This window comes from Haliotis rubra, unplaced genomic scaffold (assembly GCF_003918875.1).
Source record: "Haliotis rubra isolate DU_JTF1 unplaced genomic scaffold, ASM391887v1 Scf628, whole genome shotgun sequence".
NCBI classification, from domain to species: domain Eukaryota; kingdom Metazoa; phylum Mollusca; class Gastropoda; order Lepetellida; family Haliotidae; genus Haliotis; species Haliotis rubra.
Genome location: NW_025767333.1, coordinates 450,613 through 459,536, shown reverse-complemented (window position 1 = coordinate 459,536; position 8,924 = coordinate 450,613).

Sequence of the window (8,924 nt, the reverse complement as noted above, 5' to 3'; positions counted from 1 at the left end):
CAACGCCAAGACAGGACATATGGATAAGGGTGACCCATCTTCGCCACAGATTTAAGACTGCAGTGATGACTGCCCGAACCATCCCAGGACTTCGCCGTATCCATCCCAACACAGTTCGACAACGTTTACGTCATTACGGGATCAGACCACGACGTCCCGCCATACGGCCTATCCTGACACAACGTCATCGACAAGCTCGCCGAATGTGGTGCCGAAATCATGTCCGCAGACCCTTGTTTTAGTGGAGAAATGTTGTTTTTACAGATGAGTCCAGGTTTAACATTTCCCATAGTGATGGACGTCAACGTGCCTATAGACGCGTGGGAGAACGTTATGCACAGGCCTGTGTCTTGGAGAGGAATCGCTTTGGTGGTGGTGGTTCCGTGATGATTTGGGGTGCAATAACAGCACGCCAAAGAACTCCTTTGGTGATTGTTCAGGGCAACTTAACTGGTGTTGGCTACTGGGATCAGATTCTTCGACCTGTGGCAATTCATTTTCTGCAACGTCATGGCCCTGGGTTAACATTCCAACAGGACAATGCCCGCCCTCATACGGCAAGGGTTGCTATGGATTTCTTGCAACACCAAAACGTTGACTTACTGCCTTGGCCTGCAAATTCATCAGATCTCTCCCCGATAGAGCATGTTTGGGACAAGATGGATCGACGTCTACGCCGTCTTTCTCATCCGCCAGATAACGTCCTTGACCTTGCAACAGAACTTGAGAGAATCTGGCGTGACATCCCACAAGCCTTCCTTGTACGTTTGATAGGCTCTATGCGTCGTCGATACCCGTTATTGAGCTTGTGACATGGTCGTTTGACCCCTGTCCCGCTTGTGGACTCGTGACGTCATTGTGATTGACTTTTCAGTTGAAATTCTCCCGACTTGTTATAGTCTCATGATCCCTCCATTAAAGTTTATTTGTACCCTTGACATTGTTATCGTACTTATCAGCTAGGATAATATTTTGACAATGCACAGTTTCTTTATGTGGCTAGTATATTACGCATCCTACTGAACGCCCAGTTAGGCCAATGTGGGTTATTTCGACATATGCTATTTGCAATTGTGTAAAATTTAGGGATACAGAGTGAGAGCCTAAAGACAGTTGTTTTCTATTTCCGACAGTACTTTCATTAATGTAGTAATCATATATTTCCCTTCATTACATGTGTCATTAAAGCATCATTTATGTCAATATCATGTTCTATGATCCATCGCGCAACATATATCTCATTCAATAATCTGAAGCCTCATATGATAGCAAGAAAAATGTTATTTACCAGTTCATTTTGAAGTATGACATAATTTTCGTTCTACAGATACCACAAGTGTTCCAACCGATTGTCATTTGATTTGAGAGCATACAGTTTCAGTATATACTATTGAAAATAGGAAACGCATAACCCAGATATCTGTTGCGAAAATGTTGTATTTTCAAACATGTATAACACGTCCACAATTAGACTTTAGCACATGAAATTTTACATCAGTTTAGAAGAAGGAAATGTGTATACAACCAAGTGGATAATTTTAGATAAGGGAGACGTTGTGCGCGATGGCGACGACGTAGCACGGTCCCGACGTCGGGTCTCCTGGCTCTCAGTCCATTATCTCTCAACCTGTTCCGTACAGTTTAACCGGATATCCTCCGATGTCCAGGCACCCTGGCTGCTGTGCTCTCACCCGTGGCAGTACGATCACGCAAATGTAGTACCCGGATGTACCGATCTTGAGCTACAATGGTGACTCGAGGTCTGCCTGTACGAGGACGGTCATTTGTGATGCCTGTTTCGTTGTAACGAACTGCAAGCCGTGATATCGGGCTCAGACTAACATCCACACCCCTGACAACAGAAGATTGGTAATCTCTAGCGTGCATTCTTTCAATGGCGATGTTCCGTGTCCCGTGGCGTAGTGATTTGACCTTGAAACGCCTTCAAAACGAATGACTATTTCCGAAAGTAATCTGGATTTTTATAGCCAGACAATGCACGCTCTTTGCTGCACAATTTTTACTTGTGCAATTGTGTAAAATCATGTTATCAACACTTTAACACAAATGCTAATTAATAGATTTTTAAAGATACAAAACGCCTATGCGTTTCTTCTTTTGGATAGTATATATAACTTACTCTTAACAGGTGAAATCACATAGCCTAAGTTCAAGGTGTGAGATCAAATCCACATTCAGCGCTTTAAACTTTTGTGACCCATAATAACCAAAAGTTAATTGATTGCGACATAATAAACAAAAACACATCATCATGGGTGCATTTCTAACCAGATACTATTCCGGACTGCTTGGACTACTTTTACGAATGACTATGATAAATAAATTACACTTGGTTTGATTATATTACAATATTTATCATCTAATGGAGGGTGTTATCGGTGCAATAAAGCAATCTGATAAACTTACTATCCGAACTAGTTTCATAAAACCCCATACACGCCATGCGAATCCTAAAACGTTTTAACATTTTACAGGGGGGTTTCCATTGCGTGGACGAGTTTGTAAACGTAAATTAACGTAAAGGAGGTTTTAAATAGAATTTCGAAGGCAAGTACAGTACACACCAATAGAAGATGTTAATATTCTTCAATACACCCTTGTTGGGTGGGGGGAAAGCTCGCTTGGGAACACAAGACCTGAGTTAGTAAACTTGAGTTTATAAGTCAGCCACAGATTCACGATACATATGTAGTCTTATAAAGAATATATACAATCTCGTTTTATAGCAAGTTACATTCATTGATAAAAGCACATATATGCCAGAAACGGTCAAGACATAAAGGAATTACACAAGGTACATAATTCACGGTCAAGACATAAAGGAATTACACAAGGTACATAATTCACGAGATATCTCGTGAATTATGTACCATGTGTAATTCCTTTATGTCTTGACCGTTTCTGGCAAATGTGTGCTTTTATCGATGAATGTAACTTATATATATATATAAAAGTTGTAATCGTAAACGCCCTAATGGGGTAACCCACATAGAGAAATTGTTATTTACGTTCGGGTTTGGCCATGTTTGGCTGTATCAAAGTGTTGGAAATGTAGATAATTTAATAAAACTGTTTACTCAAAGAGTCATCGACTGTGCGAATCAAAACTGGCATTCTGAATTACCAGAAAAGAAATCTTTATGTTTTTATTCATCCATTAAAGTTAAAAGAGTTAAAATTGAACATTGCATCGGCAATATTACAGCCATATAGCGATGAAAACAAGGTAATCAATTTAAATAGCTGTCGACAAAGGGCAGTAAAACCAACTAGACTATCACAGATATATACTTAAAACTAGTAATTAAATCTAAAATACTTTAACTATAGAGGACGATACAATATAAAAAACAGGCTATTGATCGCCAGCAACTGAAGGTAAATCACCATACTAGGGTCCATGGGGACTTACAGTACCTACCTGCATGGACACTAGTTGGATTTACACCATCCCTTCAGCCTCTGGCGGTAGTAGGAAAAGTTTAGCCGAATTTTAAAGGAACAAATATACTACGTTTTAAAATCGGGTAAGCAAAAATTTAACTTTGAAAGTTTTGGGACTTACGTAACCTCTGAGGGGGACAATAATTGTACGATACTTTAACCCCCTTCGAGGATACAGCCACTAACAATCGCAGTTGCAAATTTATTCTACCATGTTTACAATACCATTTATCTATTTACAGATCATTTAACAAATCTAATTCTTTTAAAAATGCAATAATTAAATGAGAACTGACATTATTAAAAAGATCGTTCATAGTTCGTGATTTGAAATAGATATCCCTTCTGATGGAATATTCAACACGGTCAAGCAGGACATGCTTGACCGTGATTCTTTCATCACAAGAGATACAAAACGTAGGATCCTCACCTTTCAGTGAGTACACATGAGTATATCTTGTGTGGCCAATACGACATCGTCGTATGATGACCTCTTCAAATCTGGACTGACAACCCAAGTAGGTGTAACCAATATAGGGTTTTATTTCATGTAATTTATTGATACCTACTTGGGTGTCCCACTTCTCCTGCATAGATCACGGATATAAGATCTGATGACAGCTTTGTAATCAGAGTATGGAATAAGAAGTGGTGTCACAGATTTGTTGGGTGCTGCCTTAGCAGCAGGATCGGCCATTGTATTCCCAGAAATGCCAACGTGGCTGGGTAACCAACAGGAGACGATGTCGTATTGGCCAGTAGCAAGATCATTATATAATTCAATAATTTCTTATAAAAGTGGATGTTTTCAAGAAAGATTTTGAATAGCCTGAAGGCACGAAAGAGAGTCTGAAAAGATTATATATTGTTTGTATTTGGTGTGTTGTTTAATGTATTTTAAAGCTGTTAGTATGGCGTTTGCTTCTGCTGTAAAAATAGAGCTGTTATCAGGTATTCGAGAAGATATTGTTTTGGATCCAATGACAGTGGCACAAGCCACTGCGCCACCATCCTTGGACCCCTCTGTAAATATGGATTTGTATGTATGATATTTACATTTTAATTGATTAAATTCTTGTTTATATTGTAAGTCATTAGTTTCTGATTTTTAAAACTTTGTCAGTGTTAGGTCAACGTCTGGCCTCACCAATTGCCTAGGAGGAGAAGAAAGAAGACGGGCAGGAGATATAGTTTCAAGATTAATGCCAGCAGCAGAAATAAATGGTTTAATTCTGAGCCCAAGAGGCGGAACAAGGGAAGATTTCTTGTTGTATAAATCCTCATAGAGGGGATTGAAGACACAGTTGAAAGCAGGGTTAGATTCGTTAGAATATCATTTTGTAATATATTGTAATGATAATTTTATACGGCCTTGTGCAAGAGATGGTTCATCTGCCTCGATGTAGAGACTGTCAACAGGAGATATGATGTTCTAAAGGACCCAAGACAAAGTCTTAGACCGTGGTGGTGGACAGAATCTAATAGTTTGAGGTTGCTGCTACAGGCTCCACCATATACAATGGAGCCATAATCAAGCTTGGTGCGGACCAGTGATCTATATAGATGAAGGAGGGTAGCTTGATCCCCTCTCCATTTAGAATTTAAAACCACCTTCAACAAGTCAAGTGCCTTCAGGCATTTAGTTTTAAGGGATTTAATATGTGGCAGAAACGTTAAGTGTGAGTCAAAAAGTAGACCCAAGAACTTGGCCTCCTTGACAACATTAATGGGCGTGCCATCTAGAGATAGTTCAGGGTCTTTATGTGGTTTGTATTTATGGCAGAAATGTATGATGCAATTAGTTTTCGATTTAGAAAATTTAAAGCCATTTTCAAGACACCATTTATGTATCTTGTTTAAACACAACTGAAGTTGCCGTTCAATAGTATGCATATTTTTACCACGACAGGAAATGTTAAAATTATCCACAAAAAGTGATCGATTGTATCATTTAAAACTTTTGATAAAATATTTATCTTTATACTAAATATTGTGACAGACAAAATATTGCCTTGGGGAACACCCTGATCCTAATTGTAATGATCAGACAGGGTAGAACCCACGCGGACTTGAAATTGTCTGTCATTTAAAAAGTTTGCTATAAATTGAGGCAAATCAATCCGAAGCCATGTAAATCTCTTAAAATGCCATATTTCCACGTAGTGTCATATGCCCTTTCAAGATAGAAAAGATAGACACAGCGGGTTGTTTATTAATTAGAGCGTTTTTAACAAATGATTCCAAACGCACTAAGTGATAGACAGTACTTCTGTTTTTACGGAAACCACATTATATATCTGTTACAAGGTTATTTGTTTCTAAGTACCAAACAAGTCGATTATTTATCATTTGTTCCATGGTTTTGCAAACACAGCTAAAATAACATCAAAAATATTTAAGAGAGTTTCTAGACAGGATTCTGGTAAGTGCTTCAGGAGTTGATAATGTATGTTATCAGCCCCTGTAGCAGTATCGTAAGCTTGTTCAAGAGCAGTATGGAGCTCATGAATAGAAAATAGTTCATTATAGTCTTCCCCATTATCTGAATTGAAATTAATAGGTTTCTTTTCTTGTTGTTTTTGATATTGCTGGAATTTAGGCACTTAATTAGAAGAGGAAGAATGTTTAGCAAGAGTTTCACCCAGTTTATTTGCAATATCTGATTTATCAGTAAGTAATTGATCTCCATGTTTAAGATGATGGACGCTAGATTTAGTACCTTTACCTTTAATTTTCTGTACCATGTTCTACACTTTAGACATGGGCGTTCGAGAATTTATTTTGGATACATAATTTTTCCAAGATTGGCGTTTATTCAGTTTAAAGGTACACCACGCTTTAGCATTTAAAAAATTTAATTTATCTAAATTATGCACTATAGGGTGGCGACGGAAATAATGTTCTGCTTTTTTCCTTGCCTTCCTAGCTTGTTTGCATTCATCGTTGAACCAAGGTTTTCGAATGTGTGGAATTGCAGAGGATTTTGGTATACATTCATCAGCTATGATGATCAGTGCATCAGAAAAACATTTGACAGCATGAGGAACGTCAATAAAAAGTGCAGGTTTAAGTTTTGCAGCACACAGTGTTTCATACATAGCCCAGTTAGCCTTTTTAAAATTCCGCCTTGATGATGGAGGAACATCAGATGGAGTTACAGGTTTTAGTATAGTAGGAAATGGTCACTTCCACAGAGGTCATAGTGGACTGACCATTCAAATTCATTCAGTAGTTCATTCAGAATATGTTCCAGTGCCAGGGTGTAAAAAAGTGTTGGAACTATCGTTACAAATACATAAATCGTTATCTGAACAAAACCCATCCAGTAGTTTACCTTTAGCGTTTGTAGTTGCACCACACCAGAGTGGATTGTGCCCATTTAAATCTCCCATGATAATACATGGTTTCGGCAGTTGGTCATATAGATCTTGAAGATCGGTTTTGTGAAACGTTGAAGACGGAGATATATATAAAGAGCGTAATGTAAACGCAACGTTTGAAGTAAGTCGCACTGCCACAGCCTGCAGATTAGTAGTAAGTAAAATAGGGCTATGGATAACGTTCTGTTGGACTAGGATTGGAGATCCCCCAGTGCCTCTGTCACCCGGAGGTGAAAACCAATGATATGCATTGAAAGAACGCAGGACAAAATAGGTCTCCTGCAGACAGAACCCTGGTGGTGTTAAAACCTGGACTAAAAGCTGCAATTCATTGAAACTAGTCCTTTAACCTCTGCACTTCCACTGTATAATATTATTCTGATAACCGTCATTGGAGATCTACCCAGCACTTTTTTGGTGGGCGACAAGCTGTGTGCCCTACTACGGATGTTTTTGGACACGTCCATATCCTCAAGAGATCCATATTTGTTGTATAATTGAATTTTATCATCAGACACTTTTGGGGCTCTGCCCCTTAGCTTTATCGATGAATCTGGCTTTTTACTTTTGGTTTTAGTGAGACCTTGTTGACGACTGAGAAGATGGTTCATGATCAGGGGATGTCCCTAATTGTATTTGAGATGTACCAGGCAGTGACTCTCCTGTTTGACTCTCCCGTTTTCACCCAAGTCAAGTTTGTCTGGCAGCTTGTGGATACTGTAACTACTCTAGGTGTTGTATCAGGAGTTCTTCTGGCAATAGAAGCATAGGGTTCAGTTTGTTCTGAGCTTAGGACTTGTCTTTAGTCCATCTGCAAAGGTGATGTTTTGTGTGAACTTTATTTTATTAATTGCCATTTGCTGCAAACAGGACAGTCCTTAGAATAAGATGGGTGATTCCCTGTGCTGTTGGTGCATGTTTTTACATTGCTGACACAATCTTCTGTTGTGTGTATCTTTTCACCACAGTGAGCACACACAACAGACAATGTGCAAGAATCTACACCATGTCCGAACTTTTGGCATTTGAAGCACCTGAGAGGATTGGGAATGTATGTGTCAACATTTAGATTACAATAGCCTGCCTTAAGTGATCTTGGAGCAGAAGGTAAAGAAAAGGAAAACAGATAAGTGTTGGTTAGAAAGGTTTCATTATTTTACGAGTCGAAAAACGTTTCACATAGAGTACACCCTGGTCTCTCATCGCGGAGGCGATATCTAATTCCGACATGTCAGCCAGTAATCGATCACGGTCTTTTACAATTCCCTTACTCGTATTGAGTGTTTTGCGGGCCGTGATGGTGACCGGAATGCCGACAAACGTTATAGTGTTCAACAGGTTGGTTGATTGTTGCTTTTTGGCACACATAATCGACAGTGCCCCAGAACGTAATCTCTTAATATTCTTCAAATCACCAGCAATGTCTTGTATACCCTTAGACACAGCAAAAGGGTTTAATTTCAACGGTGTGTTATCTTCAGTCTCAATGACTAGAAAACGTGGCCAGTTTTCGATTGGTTTGGGCAGTCTGAGGTCATTATCAATAGGATCTGCTTTAAGCGGACTTTTGTTTATTTAAGGGGGGTTCATAAGCCATGGTTATTTTGTTAGATTTCATCATCCGAGCTCCCCACTCACCACGGAGTATCACAAGGACAATGCTAAAAACAAGTGGGTCTCCAACTTGCAGCACCAAGGATACCCGGATGATATACTCCAGCAGAAAAACTTAAAGATTAATTCTTCCACCAGATTGGCCCATGAGCCACCATCGTCTGGGCATAAAGACTCTAGGCAAATTTCTTAACATCAAATTTCAAAATCAAGTAAACTTGTTTAGATGAACAAGTTGGCCAAGACCAAAATTAAAACAATTCCAAATCAAAATTGTGCAATGACATATATACAATCCATGTACAAGGCTTGGCGTGACCAGCCGATTGGTTGAACCGGGCCCATTCAACCACCCGTCTAGGTGAAGTAAGGGCCGAAGTGGTGTGTTGGGCAATAGGAACACTGCTCCTGGCTCCCATGCCCTCAACGACCAGAATCCCGTCCTCCACCGACACAGGGCGCAAC